Source organism: Meriones unguiculatus, chromosome X, assembly GCF_030254825.1.
Source record: "Meriones unguiculatus strain TT.TT164.6M chromosome X, Bangor_MerUng_6.1, whole genome shotgun sequence".
In the NCBI taxonomy this organism is placed as follows: Eukaryota; Metazoa; Chordata; class Mammalia; order Rodentia; family Muridae; genus Meriones; species Meriones unguiculatus.
Genome location: NC_083369.1, coordinates 86,971,748 through 86,993,142, shown reverse-complemented (window position 1 = coordinate 86,993,142; position 21,395 = coordinate 86,971,748).

Sequence of the window (21,395 nt, the reverse complement as noted above, 5' to 3'; positions counted from 1 at the left end):
TAATGATGTCAGCTATCCAAGCTTCTACCACCTGAGAACGTGTTATATGTGAAATATGTGCCCCTACCATTAATCATACTGATGTTAATGATTCATCCTGCCACTGGGGAAAGTATTTATACCCACAGATATCCTGCAGTTTTTAATTATATTGATGACACTGATATCTCCTAAAAACAAATGTAATTGCATATCCAATAACAATGAGGCCACCAGGAAAGTGGATTACATAGATACCGGCTGTTCCTTTGTACCCAATTGATATCAGTCATCCCACTTGCCATCAGAATATGTTGATGTCATGCAACTATGTGGCTACATAAAAATTGTTCACGTCAATAGTCATGGTTCCTCAAAAGAGCATGCTGACCTCTAAGATCCCTGGGCCCCACAGGAGTCTATTATAAAGTTCATGTTCAATAGTGCTGCTAGTTTGATACTGAGTTAAGTTTTCTGTGTTGACACCTGAGAACAGTTTGAAGTTTACGATCTTGAATGCAAGTTTATGATCTTGAAGCAATTTTGAGGTTACTAAAATTTCCTGGCAACAGACACCATTGTATGTCCATGATCAAATAGATGACCAACAGCCATGATGTCAGTAATACATGCTCTTACTTGGGAAACTTCTATGATGATTCCCACAGCCACAAATTTATATATTAATGTCAGTGATCCCTTACACTGTTGGACAAGACAAGTATGTTTAGGATCTGACTACTACTCTGACATACTGATGCCAATGAATCAATCTCCTGGGAAAAACAACATAATTTCTCAGAGATTCATATGGCTGTATGCAGTAATGATGTCATTGACCCCTGCTGTCCCATTGGAACAGGTTGATACAATAACAGCTGATAGGAGAAATATGTTGAAGTCATTTATCCATGCTGCTACCTAAAACCATGTTGATACCAAGAGCCTGTGTTGGATCTGAGGAAACTGGTGATGTCTATGATACCCACGAATATGAGATCATAGTCAATATTGCTGGGTAGAAACATGTTGAATTAATTATGCTATGCTGCCATTCCAGACTACGTGGTACTGGGAGGGAAAAAATTGTCCAAGTCAATAGTGTTCCCCCTGAAGAGCTTGGTGATGTCTATGATAACTCTGGCATCGAGAATAAATTATTATATTCCTGTACGATAATGCTGACTAATCTCATGATGAGTTAAAGGATCTATTCTGCCACCTGAGACCATGTTGATACCTGTGATGTGCAAAGCAACCTGAAGCTATGTGAAGATGCCACTAAAAACTCTTGTCACCAGACACATTATTTATCCACAATCCATGATGCCAGCAGCAGTAATGATATCAGTGATCACACCTGGCACTTGAGAGCACATTACTGTGATATACAGTCAACTACAAAAGAGTATTTACTGAAACCAGTGACACATATTTCAATTTTTGAAGATGATTAAGTGTAGTAATTATGTATCATCTGAAACAGTGTTGGTGTCGATGAAACATCCTGAAAAAAATCACCTTGCTCTATCCAAGAATCATTCTGCTTTAGGCAAGCATGATGTCAGTGAACACTGTTGCCATGGTGGACCAAGCTGATATCAGCATTTCCAAATACCAGAAGAAATATGATGAAGGCGCTCATCTATACCACAACCTGAAACCAAGTTGACAATCAGAGTCAGTGTTGACTCGGAAGAACTAGATGACTTCTATTATGTATGCGAGCAGAAGAATCTACTATGAATTTCATGGTCAAAACTGATGGGAAAGTTTAGCCTGAGACAACACATCTTTACTTCTATTGGAGACAAGTTTGAAGTCACTGATATCAAATACAACATACAGATGTCAATATATCTGCAATCACCAGCAAATGAGATGTCTAATAGCTTTCCAATTGCCTATGGAAACCATGGTGATGACCATGGTCCATGGTACAGCTTGAGAATATATCTTAATCCCAGGGTATATACTGAATTTTGAGCTCTGCATGAGGTATGTGTTCTTCATCACAATTTGAAAAATGTTTGAAGTCTGTGATCTCTACTACATGGTGAAGAACTGCAGTTGTCAGCTATACCTTTTCTCCCCTGCAAACAAGAAGATTCTGTACCTTCTATTGACTTTGAAATCCATGTAGAGGTTCATGGTCCAAATTTGTTCTGGACATATTAGTGATTGCCAGAGTCAGTCCTAAATTCTGAACTTCTATTCAGGTAAGTGTTCTGCACTCCTATATTAGGAGTTTTTGCATGTTGTGATCTGTAAAACAATGTTATGTTCTTCTGATGTCAGTAAAGCCTTCTATCACATACAAATAAAATTGTGTAAACAGTTCTTATTGTATTAAAAAAAAGGTTTGATGGACATGGTCCAGCTGACTACATGAGAATATCCGGAATTCCAGGGAAGATACTGAAATCAGAGTTCATGTGGAGTTAAGTGTTCCTCACTGCCAGAAGAGAAGAGTTGGAAGTCTCTGATCTCTACAACAAAATGAAGATCTTTTAATGTCACTGATGCCCTCACTCATCAGCAACATACTGGTGTCTTTATTCCATAATGCTTATGGAAACCATGGTCATCCCCAGGAACCATAGATCTACTTGAGGATATATTGAATTTCATGGTTCATTATGAACCAGGAGTTCCTGATGACTTATGTGTCCTTCAGTGATATTGAAGGAGATTTTGAAGATTATGATGTGTACTACAAGCTGAAGCTCTTGATGTTGTGATATCTGCTCTCAACTGAAAACGTTTGGCTAATGGAAACACTGATGATCTCCAACATCCCTGATGAAGCCTGAGACTACAATGAATCTAGGTTACAAACTGATGTCTGAGTTCCTTTTAAAGTCACGGTCTTTCATTGCCATTGAAGAAGATTGTGCAGGGTTTGATCTGTGCAACCATATGAAGACCTAATAACATTGATGCCTGCTCTCACAGGCAAACACTATGTCGTCCATATTTCCTATAACCTACAGAATCCACAGTCATGGCCATGGTCCATGGTACACCCTGAAGACATACAGCATTCCAGGGTCTTTCTTGAATTCTGAGATCCTCTTGAGTCATGTGTTCTCCATCTCTATTGGAGAAGTGTTTTAAGTCTGTGATCTCTACAACAATGTGAAGATCTCCAGTCCTCAGTGATACCTGCTCTCACCTGCAAACAATAGGTTTCTATACTTCTTGTTGCCTATGGAATCCATGTGGATGTAAACGGCAAAGCTTATTCCTAAAAGAAAGAGTGAATTCCAGAGTCCATCCTAAAGTCTGAGCTCCTGTTCAGATGAGTATCATTCACTCATATTGGAGGAGCTTTTGAAGTTAGTGATGTGTAGAACCACGTGAAGGACTTCTGATGCCCGTGAAACCTTCTGTCACATTCAAAGAAGATGTTGTCTATAGTTCCTAAGGACTATGAAACAGCGTTGAAGGGCAAGGTTCATGTTGCTGCAAGAGAATCTTCTGAGGTTCAAGGTCCACAGTCATGAGCAAGGACCATGGTACAGCCTCAAGACATACAAAGTTCCAGCATCTTTCTTGAATCTTGAACTCCTCTTGAGGCATGTGTTCTCCATCTCTAATGGAGAAGTGTTTTAAGTCTGTGATCTCTATTTGGAAGTGAAGATCTCCATTCCTCAGAAATACCTGCTCTCACCTGCAAGGGAGAGGTTTCTATACTTTTGTTGCCTCTGGAATTCATGTGGATATAAACGGCACAGCTCTTTTCTGGTGGAAATAGTGAATTCCAGACTCCATCCTGAAGTCTGAGCTCCTGTACAGGTAAGTATCATTCACTAATATTGGAGGAGCGTTTGATGTTTGTGATATGTACAACCACGTGAAGAACTTCTGATGCCAGTGAAATCTTCTGTCACATTCAAAGAAGAAGTTGTCCATAGTTCCTCTGGCATCTGAAACAGCATTGATGGGCAAGGTCCATGTTGCTGCAAGAGAATATTCTGAAGTCCAGGGTTCATACTAAAATCACAGTTCTTGTTCAGGTAAGTGTTCCTAACTTCCAGGGAGAAGAGTTTGAAGGCAGTGCCTTGTACAACAAGGTGAAGATCTCCAGTTCTCAAATATATCATCTCTACCCTTCAAACATGAAGTTTCCTCAGTTTCTAGTGACTTTGAAATACTTATAAAGGTCCATGTTCGAGCTTCCTACTTGGCAAAGTAGTGAATTCCAGAGTCTATACTGAAGTCTGAGCATCTGTTCAGGTAAGTGGTTTTCACTCATATTATAGAAGATTTTTGTATTTTATGATCTGTACAATAGTGTCAATACCTTCTACTGTCAGTGAAGCCTTTGCTCATGTATAAATAAGATGGTGTCAATTGTTGTGATTGCCTAAGGAAGCAGTGTTGTTATCCATGGTGCAAGTCACTGCATGATAATATTCAGAATTCCAGGGTCCATACTCAAATCATTGTTACTGTGGAGATAAGTGTTCTTCACTGCCAGGGGAGAAGAGTTTGAAGTCTCTGATCTCTACAACTAAATGAAGATATTTTAATGTCACTGATGCACTTGCTCATCAGCAACATACTGGTGTCTTTATTCCCTACTGCCGATGGAAACCATGATGATACCCAGGAACCATATATCTACTTGAGGATATATTGAATTTCAGGGTTCACTATGAACCAGGAGGCCCTGATGATTTATGTCTCCTTCAGTGAAATTGAAGGAGGGTTTGAAGATTATGATGTGTACTACAAGCTGAAGCAATTGATGTTGTGATATCTGCTGTCAACTGAAAACTTTTGGCATATGGAAACCCTGATGATCACCAACGTCCATGATGAAGCCTGAGACTACACTGAATCTAGGTTACAAACTGATGTCTGAGCTCTTGTTGAAGTCACAGTCTTTCATTGCCAGTGAAAAATTTTGTGCAGGGTTTGATCTTTGCAACCATATGAAGATTTTCTAGTATCGTTGATGCCTGCTCTCATAGGCAAACACGATGTCGTGCATATTTCCTATTGCCTATGAAATCCACAGTCGTGACCATGGTCCATGGTACAGCCTGAAGACATACAACATTCCAGCATCTTTCTTGAATCCTGAACTCCTCTTGAGGCATGTGTTCTCCATCTCTAATGGAGAAGTGTTTTAAGTGATCTCTACATGGATGTGAAGATCTCCATTCCTCAGAAATACCTGCTCTCATCTGCAAACAATAGGTTTCTATACTTCTTGTTGCCTCTGGAATCCATGTGGATGTCCAGGGCTCAACTTACTGCTGATGGTAATAGTGAATTCCAGAGTCCATACTGAAGTCTGAGCTCCTTTTCAGGTAAGTATCATTCACTCATATTGGAGGAGCTTTTTAAGTTTGTGATCTGTAAAACCATGAGAAAGATTTCTGATGTCAGTGAAGCCTTCTGTCACATTCAAAGAAGATGGTGTCCATAATTCCTATGGACTATGAAAACAGTGTTGATTGGCACGGTCCATTTTGCAGCAAGATAATCATTCAAAGTCCAGGGTCCATACTGAAATATGAGTTTCTATTCAGGTAAGTGTTCCTCACTGCCAGTGAGAAGAGTTTGAAGTCTGTGGCCTATACAACAAGGTGAAAATCTCCAGTTGTTAACAATAACTTCTCTGCCCTGCGAAAAAGAAGTTTCCATAGTTCCTATTGACTTTGAAATCCATGTAAATGTCCCTGGTCTGGCTTCCTGCTTGGCAAATTAGTGAATTCCCGAGTCCATTTGAAGTCTGAGCTCCTGTTCAGGTAAGTGGTTTTCACTCATATTATAGAAGATTGTTGTAGTTTATGATCTGTACAATAGTGTCAAAAACTTTTACTGTCAGTGAAGCCTTCGCTCACATTTACAGAAGATGGTGTCAATAGTTGCGATTGCCCAAGGAAGCAGTGCACTTTTCCATGGTTCAAGTCTCTGCATGATAATATTCAGAATTCCAGGGTCCATACTCAAATCAGAGTTTCTGTGGAGATAAGTGTTCTTTACTGCCAGGGGAGGAGAGTTTGAAGTCTCTGATCTCTACAACAAAATGAAGATCTTTTATTGTCATTGATGCACTCACTCACCAGCAACATACTGGTTTCTTTATTCCCTATTGCCTATGGAAACCATGATGATCCCCAAGATCCATAGATCTACTTGAGGATATATTGAATTTCAGGGTTCACTATGAACCAGGAGATCCTGATGAGTTATGTGTCCTTCAGTGATATTGAAGGAGGATTTGAATGTTATGATGTGTACTACAAGCAGAAGCTCTTGATGTTGTGATATCTGCTCTCAACTGAAAACGTTTGGCATATGGAATCCCTGATGATTACCAACATCCCCATGGAAGCCTGAAGCAACATTCAATCTAAGTTACAAACTGATGTCTGGGTTTGAGTTGAAGTCACAGTGTTTCATTGCCATTTAAGAAGTTTCTGCATTGTTTGATCTGTGCAAACAAATGAAGTTCTAATATCTTTGGTGCCTGCTCTCATAGCCAAACACTATGTGGTCCATACTTCCCATTGCCCACTGAATCAATGGTCATGGCTTTGGTCCATGGTACAGCCTGAAGACATACAGCATTCCAGTGTCTTTCTTGAAATCTGAACTTCTCTTGAGACATGTGTTTTCCATCTACATTTGAAAAGTGTTTGAAGTCTGTGATCTCTACAACAAAGGGAAGATCTCCAGTCCTCAGTGATACCTGTTCTTACCTGCAAACAATAGTTTCTATACTTCCTGTTGCCTATGGAATCCATGTGGATATAAATGGCACAGCTTATTTCTGGTAGAAATAGTGAATTCCAGAGAACATCCTGAAGTCTGAGCTCCTGTACAGGTAAGTATCATTCACTTATATTGGAGGAGAGTTTGACATTAGTGATGTGTACACCCACGAGACGAACTTCTGATGCCAGTGAAATCTTCTGTCACATTCAAAGAAGAAGATGCCCATAGTTCCTAAGGCCTATGAAAGAGCATTGATGGGCAAGGTCCATGTTGCTTCAAGAGAATCTTCTGAAGTCCAGGGTCCATACCGAAATCACAGTTCTTCTTCAGGTAAGTGTTCCTAACTTCCAGGGAGAAGAGTTTGAAGTCAGATGTTTGTACAACAAGGTGAAGATCTCCAGTTTTCGGCTATTCCTTCTCTGCCCTGCAAAAATGAATTTTCCATAGTTCCTGCTGACTTTGAAATCCATGTAAATGTCCCTGGTCTGGCTTCCTGCTTTGCAAAGTAGTGAATTCCAGAGTCCATTTGAAGTCTGAGCTTCTGTTCAGGTAAGCGGTTTTCACTCATATTATAGAAGATTGTTGTAGTTTATGATCTGTACAACAGGTTCATAAACTTCTACTGTCAGTGAAGCCTTCGCTCATGTTTAAAAAAGATGGTGTCAGTTGTTGGGATTGCCTAAGGAAGCAGTGCTGTTTTGCATGGTCCAAGTCACTGCAGATTAATATTCAGAATTCCAGGGTCCATACTCAAATCAGAGTTTCTCTGGAGATAAGTGTTCTTCATTGCCAGGGGAGAAGAGTTTGAAGTCTCTGATATCTACAACAAAGTGAAGATCTTTTAATGTCACTAATGCACTTGCTCTCCAACAACATACTGGTTTCTTTATTCCCTAATGCCTATGGAAACCATGATACTCCCCAGGATCCATCGATCTACTTGAGGATATATTGAATTTCAGAGTTCACTATGAACCAGGAGATCCTGATGAGTTCTGTGTTCTTCAGTGACATTGAAGTAGATTTTCAAGGTTATGATGTGTACAACAAGCTGAAGCTCTTGATGTTTTGATATTTGCTCTCAACTGAAAACGTTTGGCATATGGAAACACTGACGATTACCAATGTACCCATGGAAGCCTGAAACAACATTTAATCTAAGTTACAAACTGATGTCTGAGTTCCTGTTGAAGTCACGGTATTTCATTGCCATTGAAGAAGTTTCTGCATTGTTTGATCTGTGCAAACAAATGAAGATCTTCTAATATCTTTGATGCCTGCTCTCACAGCCAAACACTATTTGATCCATACTTCCTATTGCCTACTGAATCAATGGTCATGGCCATGGTCTATGGTACAGCCTGAAGACATACAGCATTCCAGTGTCTTTCTTGAATCCTGAGCTTCTCTTGATACACGTGTTTTCCATCTACATTTAAAAAGTGTTTGAAATCTGTGATCTCTACAACGATGGGAAGATCTCTAGTCCTCAGTGATACCTGCTCTCACCTGCAAACAATAGGTTTCTATACTTCCTGTTGCCTATGGAATCCATGTGAATATAAACCACACAGCTTATTTCTGGTGGAAATAGTGAATTCTAGAGTCCATCCTGAAGTCTGAGCTCCTGTAAAGGTAAGTATCACTCACTCATATTCGAGGAGCATTTGACGTTTGTGATAAGTACAACCACATGAAGAACTTCTGATGCCAGTGAAATCTTCTGTCACATTCAAAGAAGATGTTGTCCATAGTTCCTCTATCCTCTGAAACAGCATTGATGGGCAAGGTCAATGTTGCTGCAAGAGAATATTCTGAAGTCCAGGGTCCATACTAAAATCTCAGTTCTTGTTCAGGTAAGTGTCCCCAACTTCCAGGGAGAAGAATTTTAATGCATTGCCTTGTACAACAAGGTGAAGATCTCCAGTTCTCAAATATATCATTTCTGCCCTGCAAACAAGAGTTTTCCTCCGTTTCTAATGACTTTGAAATCCTTATAAAGGTCCATGGTCCAGCTTCCTGCTTGGCAAAGTAGTGAATTCCAGAGTCTATACTGAAGTCTGAGCATCTGTTCAGGTAAGTGGTTTTCACTCATATTATAGAAGACGGTTGTAGTTTATGAACTGTACAATAGTGACAATACCTTCTACTGTCAGTGAAGCCTTTGCTCATGTTTAAAAATGATGGTGTCAATTGTTGGGATTGCCTAAGGAAGCAGTGTTGTTTTCCATGGTCCAAGTCACTGCATGATAATATTCAGAATTCCAGGGTCCATACTCAAATCAGAGTTACTGGGGAGATAAGTGTTCTTCACTGCCAGAAAAGAAGAGTCTGAAGTCTCTGATCTCTACAACTAAATGAAGATCTTTTAAGGTGACAGATGCACTCGCTCACCAGCAACATATTGGTGTCTTTAGTCCCTACTGCCAATGGAAATCATGATGATCCCCAGGATCCATAGATCTACTAGATGATATACTGAATTTCATAGGTCACTATGAACCAGGAGGCCCTGATGAGTTATGTGTCCTTCAGTGATAGTGAAGGAGGATTTGAAGATTATGATGTGTACTACAAGGAGAAGCCCTTGATGTTGTGATATCTGCTTTCAACTGAAAACGTTTGGCATATGGAATCCCTGATGATTACCAACGTCCCCATGGAAGCCTGAAGCAACATTTAATCTAAGTTACAAACTGATGTCTGAGTTCCTGTTGAAGTCACGGTCTTTCATTGCCATTGAAGAAGTTTCTGCATTTTTAATCTGTGCAACCATATGAAGATCTACTAATATCTTTGATGACTGCTCTCACAGCCGAACACGATGTGGTCCATACTTCCTCTTGCCTACTGAATCAATGGTCATGGACATGGTCCATGGTACATCCTGAAGACATACAGCATTCCAGTGTCTTTCTTGAAATCTGAACTTCTCCATCTACATTTGAAAAGTGATTGAAGTCTGTGATCTCTACAACAATGGGAAGATCTCCAGTCCTCAGTGATACCTGTTCTCACCTGCAAACAATAGTTTCTATACTTCCTGTTGCCTATAGAATCCATTTGGATATAAATGACACAGCACTTTTCTGGTGGAAATTTTGAATTCCAGAGTCCATCCTGAAGACTGAGCTCCGGTACAGGTAAGTATCATTCACTCATAATCGAGGAGTATTTGATCTTACTGATGTGTACAACCACGAGAAGAACTTCTAATGCCAGTGAAATCTTCTGTCACATTCAAAGAAGAAGTTGTCCATAGTTCCTAAGGCCTATGAAAGAGCATTGATGGGCAAGGTCCATGTTGCTTCAAGAGAATCTTTTGAAGTCCAGGGACCATACTGAAATCATAGTTCTTCTTCAGGTAAGTGTTCCTAACTTCCAGGAAGAAGAGTTTGATGTCAGATGTCTGTACAACAAACTGAAGTTCTCCAGTTTTCAGCTATTCCTTCTCTGCCCTGCAAAAATGAATTTTCCATAGTTTCTGCTGACTTTGAAATCCATGTAAATGTCCCTGGTCTGCCTTCCTGCTTGGCAAAGTAGTGAATTCCAGCGTCCATCCTGAAGTTTGAGCTCCTGTTCAGGTAAGTGGTTTTCACTCATATTATAGAAGATTGTTGTAGTTTATGATCTGTACAATAGTGTCAAAAACTTTTACTGTCAGTGAAGTCTTCGCTCATGTTTAAAAAAGATGGTGTCAATTGTTGGGATGGCCTAAGGAAGCAGTGCTGTCTTGCATGGTCCAAGTCACTGCATGATAATATTCGGAATTCCAGAGTCCATACTCAAATCAGAGTTTCTGTGGAGATAAGTATTCTTCACTGCCAGGGGAGAAGAGTTTGAAGTCTCTGATCTCTACAACAAAGTGAAGATCTTTTAAGGTCACTGATGCATTCCCGCACCAGCAACATACTGGTTTCTTTATTCCCTAATGCCAATGGAAACCATGATGAATCCCAGGATCCATAGATCTACTTGAGGATATATTGAATTTCAGGGTTCACTATGAACCAGGAGGCCCTGATGAGTTATGTTTCCTTCAGTGATATTGAAGGAGGTTTTGAAGATTATGATGTGTACTACAAGCTTAAGCTCTTGATGTTGTGATATCTGCTGTCAACCAAAAACTTTTGGCATATGGATATCCTGATGATCACCAAAGTCCCTGATGAAGCCTGAGACTACACTGAATCTAGGTTACAAACTTATGTCTGAGTTCTTGTTGAAGTCACGGTCTTTCATTGCCATTGAAAAAGTTTGTGCAGGGTTTGATCTGTGCAACCATATGAAGATCTTCTAATATCTTTGATGCCTGCTCTCAAATGCAAACACGGTGTCTTCCATACTTCCTATTGCCTATGAAATCCACAGTCGTGACCATGGTCCATGGTACAGCCTGAAGACATACAACATTCCAGCATCTTTCTTGAATCCTGAACTCTTCTTGAGGCATGTGTTCTCCATCTCTAATGGAGAAGTGTTTTAAGTGATCTCTACATGGATGTGAAGATCTCCATTCCTCAGAAATACCTGCCCTCACCTGCAAGGGAAAGGTTTCTATACTTCTTGTTGCCTCTGGAATCCATGTGGATGTACACGGCTCAGCTTACTGCTGGTGCAAATAGTGAATTCCAGAGTCCATCCTGAAGTCTGAGCTCCTGTTCAGGTAAGTGGTTTTCACTCATATTATAGAAGATTGTTGTAGTTTATGATCTGTACAACAGTGTCATATCCTTCTACTGTCAGTGAATCCTTCGCTCACATTTAAAGAATATGGTGTCACTAGTTGTGATTGCCTAAGGAAGCAGTGCTGTTTTCCATGGTTCAAGTCACTGCATGATAATATTCAGAAATCCAGGGTCCATACTCAAATCAGAGTTTCTGTGGAGATAAGTGTTCTTCACTGCCAGGGGAGGAGAGTTTGAAGTCTCTGATCTCTACAACAAAATGAAGATCTTTTATTGTCATTGATGCACTCACTCACCAGCAACATACTGGTTTCTTTATTCCCTACTGCCGATGGAAACCATGATGATCCCCAGGATCCATAGATCTACTTGAGTATATATTGAATTTCAGAGTTCACTATGAACCAGGAGATCCTAATGAGTTCTGTGTTCTTCGGTGACATTGAAGTAGATTTTCAAGGTTATGATGTGTACAACAAGCTGAAGCTCTTGATGTTTTGATATCTGCTTTCAACTGAAAACGTTTGGCATATGGAATCCCTCATGATTACCAACGTCCCCATGGAAGCCTGAAGCAACATTTAATCTAAGTTACAAACTGATGTCTGTGTTCGTGTTGAAGTCACGGTCTTTCATTGCCATTGAAGAAGTTTCTGCATTGTTTGATCTGTGCAAACATATGAAGATCTTCTAATATCTTTGATGCCTGCTCTCACAGCCAAACACTACGTGGTCCCTATTTCCTATTGCCTACTGAATCAATGGTCATGACCATGGTCCATGGTACAGCCTGAAGACATACAGCATTCCAGCGTCTTTCTTGAAATCTGAACTTCTCTTGAGACATGTGTTTTCCATCTACATTTGAAAAGTGTTTGAAGTCTGTGAAATCTCCAGCAATGGGAAGATCTCCAGTCCTCAGTGATACCTGTTCTCACCTGCAAACAATAGTTTCTATACTTCCTGTTACCTATGGAATCCATGTGGATATAAATGGCACAGATCTTTTCTGGTGGAAATAGTGAATTCCGGGGTCCATCCTGAAGTCTGAGATCCTGTACAGGTAAGTATCATTCACTCATATTGGAGTAGCGTTTGATCTTACTGATGTGTACAACCACGAGAAGAACTTCTGATGCCAGTGAAATCTTCTGTCACATTCAAAGAAGATGTTGTCCATTGTTCCTATGTCCTATTAAAGAGCATTGATGGTCAAGGTCCATGTTGCTGCAAGAGAATCTTCTGAAGTCCAGGGTCCATACTGAAATCACAGTTCTTCTTCAGGTAAGTGTTCCTAACTTCCAGGGAGAAGAGTTTGAAGTCAGTGGCCTGTACAGGAAGGTGAAGATCTCCAGTTTTCAGCTATTCCTTCTCTGTCCTGAAAAAAAGAAGTTTCCATAGTTCCTATTGACTTTGAAATCCATGTAAATGTCCCTGGTCTGCCTTCCTGCTTGGCAAAGTAGTGAATTCCAGCGTCCATCCTGAAGTTTGAGCTCCTGTTCAGGTAAGTGGTTTTCACTCATATTATAGAAGATTGTTTTAGTTTATGATCTGTACAACTGTGTCATAAACTTTTACTGTCAGTGAAGCCTTGGCTCATGTTTAAAAATGATGGTGTCAATTGTTGGGATGGCCTAAGGAAGCAGTGCTGTCTTGCATGGTCCAAGTCACTGCATGATAATATTCAGAATTCCAGGGTCCATACTCAAATCAGAGTTTCTATGGAGATAAGTGTTCTTCACTGCCAGGGGAGAAGAGTTTGAAGTCTCTGATCTCTACAACAAAGTGAAGATCTTTTAAGGTCACTGATGCATTCCCGCACCAGCAACATACTGGTTTCTTTATTCCCTAATGCCAATGGAAACCATGATGAATCCCAGGATCCATAGATCTACTGGAGGATATATTGAATTTCAGGGTTCACTATGAATCAGGAGGCCCTGATGAGTTATGTGTCCTTCAGTGAAATTGAAGGAGGTTTTGAAGATTATGATGTGTACAACAAGCTGAAGCTCTTGATGTTGTGATATCTGCTGTCAACCAAAAACTTTTGGCATATGGATATCCTGATGATCACCAAAGTCCCTGATGAAGCCTGAGACTACAATGAATCTAGGTTACAAACTGATGTCTGAGTTCTTGTTGAAGTCACGGTCTTTCATTGCCATTGAAAAAGTTTGTGCAGGGTTTGATCTGTGCAACCATATGAAGATCTAATATCTTTGAAGCCTGCTCTCGAATGCAAACACGATGTCGTCCATACTTCCTATTGCCTATGGAATCGACAGTCATTTTCATGGTCCATGGTACAGCCTGAAGACATACAACATTCCTGCATCTTTCTTGAATCCTGAACTCCTCTTGAGGCATGTGTTCTCCATCTCTAATGGAGAAGTGTTTTAAGTCTGTGATCTCTACATGGATGTAAAGATCTCCATTCCTCAGAAATACCTGCCCTCACCTGCAAGGGAAAGGTTTCTATACATCTTGTTGCCTCTGGAATCCATGTGGATGTACACAGCTCAGCTTACTGCTGGTGGAAATAGTGAATTCCAGAGTCCATCCTGAAGTCTGAGCTCCTGTTCAGGTAAGTATCATTCACTCATATTGGAGGAGCTTTTTAAGTTTCTGATCTGTACAACCACGAGAAACATTTCTGATGTCAGTGAAGCCTTCTGTTTACATTCAAAGAACATGTTGTCCATAGTTCCTAATGGACTGTGAAAACAGCGTTGATGGGCACGGTCCATGTTGCTGCAAGATAATCATTCAAAGTCCAGGGTCCATACTGAAATATGAGTTTCTATTCAGGTAAGTGTTCCCCACTGCCAGGGAGAAGAGTTTGAAGTCTGTGACCTATAACAGAAGGTGAAGATCTCCAGTTGTCAAAGATACCTTCTCTGCCCTGCAAAAAAGAAGTTTCCATAGGTCCTATTGACTTTGAAATCCATGTAAATGTCCTTGGTCTGGCTTCCTACTTGGCAAAGTAGTGAATTCCAGCGTCCATCCTGAAGTCTGAGCTCCTGTTCAGGTAAGTGGTTTTCACTCATATTATAGAAGATTGTTGTAGTTTATGATCTGTACAATAGTGTCAAAAACTTTTACTGTCAGTGAAGTCTTCGCTCATGTTTAAAAAAGATGGTGTCAATTGTTGGGATGGCCTAAGGAAGCAGTGCTGTCTTGCATGGTCCAAGTCACTGCATGATAATATTCAGAATTCCAGAGTCCATACTCAAATCATTGTTACTGTGGAGATAAGTGTTCTTCACTGCCAGGGGAGAAGAGTTTGAAGTCTCTGATCTCTACAACAAAGTGAAGATCTTTTAAGGTCACTGATGCATTCCCGCACCAGCAACATACTGGTTTCTTTATTCCCTAATGCCAATGGAAACCATGATGAATCCCAGGATCCATAGATCTACTTGAGGATATATTGAATTTCAGGGTTCACTATGAACCAGGAGGCCCTGATGAGTTATGTTTCCTTCAGTGATATTGAAGGAGGTTTTGAAGATTATGATGTGTACTACAAGCTGAAGCTCTTGATGTTGTGATATCTGCTGTCAACCAAAAACTTTTGGCATATGGATATCCTGATGATCACCAAAGTCCCAGATGAAGCCTGAGACTACACTGAATCTAGGTTACAAACTTATGTCTGAGTTCTTGTTGAAGTCACGGTCTTTCATTGCCATTGAAAAAGTTTGTGCAGGGTTTGATCTGTGCAACCATATGAAGATCTTCTAATATCTTTGATGCCTGCTCTCAAATGCAAACACGGTGTCTTCCATACTTCCTATTGCCTATGAAATCCACAGTCGTGACCATGGTCCATGGTACAGCCTGAAGACATACAACATTCCAGCATCTTTCTTGAATCCTGAACTCCTCTTGAGGCATGTCTTCTCCATCTCTAATGGAGAAGTGTTTTAAGTGATCTCTACATGGATGTGAAGATCTCCATTCCTCAGAAATACCTGCCCTCACCTGCAAGGGAAAGGTTTCTATACTTCTTGTTGCCTCTGGAATCCATGTGGATGTACACGGCTCAGCTTACTGCTGGTGCAAATAGTGAATTCTAGAGTCCATCCTGAAGTCTGAGCTCCTGTTCAGGTAAGTGGTTTTCACTCATATTATAGAAGATTGTTGTAGTTTATGATCTGTACAACAGTGTCATATCCTTCTACTGTCAGTGAATCCTTCGCTCACATTTAAAGAATATGGTGTCACTAGTTGTGATTGCCTAAGGAAGCAGTGCTGTTTTCCATGGTTCAAGTCACTGCATGATAATATTCAGAAATCCAGGGTCCATACTCATATCAGAGTTTCTGTGGAGATAAGTGTTCTTCACTGCCAGGGGAGGAGAGTTTGAAGTCTCTGATCTCTACAACAAAATGAAGATCTTTTATTGTCATTGATGCACTCACTCACCAGCAACATACTGGTTTCTTTATTCCCTACTGCCGATGGAAACCATGATGATCCCCAGGATCCATAGATCTACTTGAGTATATATTGAATTTCAGAGTTCACTATGAACCAGGAGATCCTGATGAGTTCTGTGTTCTTCGGTGACATTGAAGTAGATTTTCAAGGTTATGATGTGTACAACAAGCTGAAGCTCTTGATGTTTTGATATCTGCTTTCAACTGAAAATGTTTGGCATATGGAATCCCTCATGATTACCAACGTCCCCATGGAAGCCTGAAGCAACATTTAATCTAAGTTACAAACTGATGTCTGTGTTCGTGTTGAAGTCACGGTCTTTCATTGCCATTGAAGAAGTTTCTGCATTGTTTGATCTGTGCAAACATATGAAGATCTTCTAATATCTTTGATGCCTGCTCTCACAGCCAAACACTACGTGGTCCCTATTTCCTATTGCCTACTGAATCAATGGTCATGACCATGGTCCATGGTACAGCCTGAAGACATACAGCATTCCAGCGTCTTTCTTGAAATCTGAACTTCTCTTGAGACATGTGTTTTCCATCTACATTTGAAAAGTGTTTGAAGTCTGTGAAATCTCCAGCAATGGGAAGATCTCCAGTCCTCAGTGATACCTGTTCTCACCTGCAAACAATAGTTTCTATACTTCCTGTTACCTATGGAATCCATGTGGATATAAATGGCACAGATCTTTTCTGGTGGAAATAGTGAATTCCGGGGTCCATCCTGAAGTTTGAGCTCCTGTACAGGTAAGTATCATTCACTCATATTGGAGTAGCGTTTGATCTTACTGATGTGTACAACCACGAGAAGAACTTCTGATGCCAGTGAAATCTTCTGTCACATTCAAAGAAGATGTTGTCCATTGTTCCTATGTCCTATTAAAGAGCATTGATGGTCAAGGTCCATGTTGCTGCAAAAGAATCTTCTGAAGTCCAGGGTCCATACTGAAATCACAGTTCTTCTTCAGGTAAGTGTTCCTAACTTCCAGGGAGAAGAGTTTGAAGTCAGTGCCCTGTACAGGAAGGTGAAGATCTCCAGTTTTCAGCTATTCCTTCTCTGTCCTGAAAAAAAGAAGTTTCCATAGTTCCTATTGACTTTGAAATCCATGTAAATGTCCCTGGTCTGCCTTCCTGCTTGGCAAAGTAGTGAATTCCAGCGTCCATCCTGAAGTTTGAGCTCCTGTTCAGGTAAGTGGTTTTCACTCATATTATAGAAGATTGTTTTAGTTTATGATCTGTACAACTGTGTCATAAACTTTTACTGTCAGTGAAGCCTTCGCTCATGTTTAAAAATGATGGTGTCAATTGTTGGGATTGCCTAAGGAAGCAGTGCTGTCTTGCATGGTCCAAGTCACTGCATGATAATATTCAGAATTCCAGGGTCCATACTCAAATCAGAGTTTCTGTGGAGATAAGTGTTCTTCACTGCCAGGGGAGAAGAGTTTGAAGTCTCTGATCTCTACAACTAAATGAAGATTTTTTAATGTCACTGATGCACTTGCTCACCAGAAACATACTGGTGTCTTTATTCCCTACTGCTGATGGAAACCATGATGATCCCCAGGATCCATAGATCTACTTGAGGATATATTGAATTTCAGGGGACTATGAACCAGGAGGCCCTGATGAGTTATGTGTCCTTCAGTGACATTGAATTAGGTTTTGAAGATTATGATGTGTATAACAAGCTTAAGCTCTTGATGTTGTGATATCTGCTGTCAACTAAAAACTTTTGGCATATGGGAACCCTGATGATCACCAACGTCCCTGATGAAGCCTGAGACTACAATGAATCTAGGTTACAAACTGATGTCTGAGTTCCTGTCGAAGTCATGGTCTTTCATTTCCATTGAAGAAGATTATGCAGAGTTTGATCTGTGCAACCATATGAAGATCTTCTAATATCTTTGATGCCTGCTCTCAAAGGCAAACACTATGTCATGCATATTTCCTATTGCCTATGGAATCCACAGTCATGACCATGGTCCATGGTACAGCCTGAAGACCTACAACATTCCAGCATCTTTCTTGAATCCTGAACTCCTCTTGAGGCATGTGTTTTCCATCTCTAATGAAGAAGTGTTTTAAGTCTGTGATCTCTACATGGATGTGAAGATCTCCATTCCTCAAAAATACCTGCTCTCACCTGCAAACAATAGGTTTCTATACTTCTTGTTGCCTCTGGAATCCATGTGGATGTACATGGCTCAGCTTACAGCTGGTGGAAATAGTGAATTCCATATCCATCCTGAAGTCTGAGCTCCTGTTCAAGTAAGTATCATTCACTCATATTGGAGGAGCATTTGAAGTTTGTGTTCTGTACAACCATGTGAAGAACTTCAAATGCCAGTGAAGCCTTCTTTCACATCAAAGAAGATGTTGTCCATAGATATTATGGCCTATGAAAAAAATGTTTTTGGCCATGGTCCATGTTGCTGCAAGACAATCTTCTGAAGTCCAGGGTCTATATTGAAATCTGAGTTCTTGTTCAGGTAAGTGTTTCTCAGCGCCAGAGAGTAGAGTTTGAAATATGTGGTCTGTGCAACAAGATGAAGATCTCCTGTTATCAGCGATACCTGCTCTGCCCTTTAAACAAGAAGTTTCCATAGATCTTATTGACTTTGAAATCCATGTATATGTCCATGCTCCAGTTTCCTACTTGTCAAAGTAGTGAATTCTAGAGTCCATCCAGAAGTCTGAGCTCATGTTCAGTTAAGTGGTTTTCACTCATATTGTAGAAGTTTTTTGTGGTTTGTGATATGTACAACAGTGTCAAAATCTTTTACTGTCAGTGAAGCCTTTTCTCACATTCAAAGAAGATGGTTTCAACTGTTGTTATTGTCTAAGAAACAGTGCTTTTGGCCATGGTCCAGGTCGCTGCATGAGAATATTCAGAATTCCAGTGTCCATACTCATATTATATTTCCTGTGGAGATAAATGTTCTACACTTCCAGGGGATAAGAGTTTGAAATCTCTAATCTCTACGACAAAATGAAGATCTTTTAATGTCACTGATCCCCTCAATCACCAGCAACATAGTGGTGTCTTTATTACCTAATGCCGATGGAAACCATGATGATCCTCAGGATCCATAGATCTACTTGAGGATATATTGAATTTCAGTGTTCATAGTGAGCCATGAGTTCCTGATGAGTTTTGTGTTCTTCAATGTTATTGAAGAAGATTTTGAAGATTATGATGTGTACAACAAGCTGAAGCTCTTGATGTTGTGATATCTGCTCTCAATTGAAAACAATTGGCATATGTAAACCCTGATGATCACCAATGTCCATGTTGAAGATTATACTGATTCTAGGTTACAAACCGATATCTGATTTCTGGTTGAAATAAAAGTCATTCATTGCCATTGAAGAAGTTTTTGTAGGGTTTTTTCTGTACAACAATATAAAGACCTTCTAATATCTCTGATGCCTGCTCTCACAAGCAAACATGATGTTGTCCATACTTCTTATTTCCTATGGAAACCATGGTCATGGCCATGTTCCAAGTTAAAGCCTGAAGATATACAACATACCATTTTCTATTCTGAATTTCAAGCTCCTCTTGAGGCATGTGTTCTCCATCGCCATTGGAGAAGGGTTTGAAGTCTGTGATCTCTACAACAACATGAATATCTCCAGTCCTTAGTGATACCTACTCTCAGCTGCAAGGAAGAGGTTTCTATATTTCCTGTTGCCTATGGATTCCATGTAGATGTACATGGCTCAGCTTCTTGTTGGTGGAAGTAGTGAATTCAAGAGTCCATCCTGAAGTCTGAATTCCAGTTCAGGTAAGTACCCTTTACTCATATTGGAGGAGCATTTGAAGTCTGTGTTCTGTACAACCGCGTGAAGAACTTCTGATGCCAGTGAATACTTCTGTCACATTCAAAGAAGATGTTGTAGATAGTTCCTATGGCCTATGAAAACATCGTTGATGGCCTTGGTCCTTGTTGCTGCAAGAGAATCTTCTGAAGTCCAGGGTTCATACTGAAATCTGAATTCCTGATCTTGTAAGTGTTCTTTTTTGCAGGGGAGTAGAGCTTGAAGTCTGTGGTCTTTACAACAAGTTGAAGATTTCCAGTTGTCAGCCATACTTTCTCTGCTCTGCAAACAAGAAGGTTCCATAGTTCCTGTTGATTTTGAAATCCATGTAGATGTCCATGGTCCATCTTCCTTCTTGGCATACTAGTGAATTCTGGAGCCTGTCCTAAATTCTGAGCTTCTGTTCAGGTAATTGTTTTTTTCAATGATATTGTAGGAATTTTTTTTTAGTTTGTGATTTGTAAAACAGTGTCAAGACCTTCTACTCTCAGTTAAGCCTTCTCTCACATTCAAATAAAATGGTGTCAACTGTTCTTCTTGCATTAATAATCAGATTGATGGCCACAGTCCATGTAACTGCATGAGAATTTCGGAATTTCAGGGTCCATACTCAAATCAGAGTTCCTGTGGAGATAAATGTTCTTCACTGCGAGAGGAGAAGAGTTTGAAGACTCTGATCTCTACAACAAAGTAAAGAGCTTTTAGTGTCACTGATGCTTGTGCTCACCAGCAACATAAGGGTGTCTTTATTTCCGAATGCCAATGGAAACCATGATGATCTCCAGGATCCATAGATCGACTTGAGGACATATTGAATTTCAACATTCATAGTGAAACATGATGTCTTGGTGAATTATGTGTTCTTCAATGATTTTGAAGAAGATTTTGAAGATTATGATTTGTACAACAAGCTGAAGCTCTTGATGTTGTGGTATCTGCTCTCAAATGAAAACATTTGGCCTAATTTAATCCTAATGATCACCAAGGTCCATGATGAAGCTTGAGGATATACTGAACCTAGGTTACAAACTGATGTCTGAATTCCAGTTAAAGTCACCGTCTTTCATTGCCATTGAAGAAGTTTGTGCAGGGTTTGATCTGTGCAACCCTATGAAGACCTTGTAATATCTTTGATGCCTGCTCTCAAAAGCAAAAATGATGTCGTCTATACTTCCTATTGCCTACGGGAACAATGGTCATGTCCATGATCCATGCTACAGCCTGAAGATATACAGCATTCCAGTGTCTATTCTGAATTCTGAGCTCCTCTTGAAGCATGTGTTCTCTATCGCCATGGGAGAAGTGTTTGAAGTCTGTAAACTCTACAACTATGTGAAGATCTCCAGTCCTCAGTGATACCTGCTCTCACCTTCAAGGAAGAGGTTTCTATACTTCTCGTTGCCTATGGAATCCATGTGGATGTACATGGTCCAGCTTACTGCTATTGGAAGTAGTGCATTCCAGAGTATGAGCTCCTGTATTGGTAAGTGTCCTTCACTCATTTTTTGAGATGTGTTTGACGTTTGTCATCTGTATAACAACTTAAAGATTTTTCTATTATCTGTCATGCTTTCCCTCACCCTCAAAGAAGATATTGTCCATTTTTTCTTTCCTATGATAACAGCGTTGAAGTCCATGTTTCGTGTTTCTGCATGAAAGCTTTCTGAATTCCATGGTCCATACTGAAACCTGTGTTCATTTTGAGGTAATTGTTATT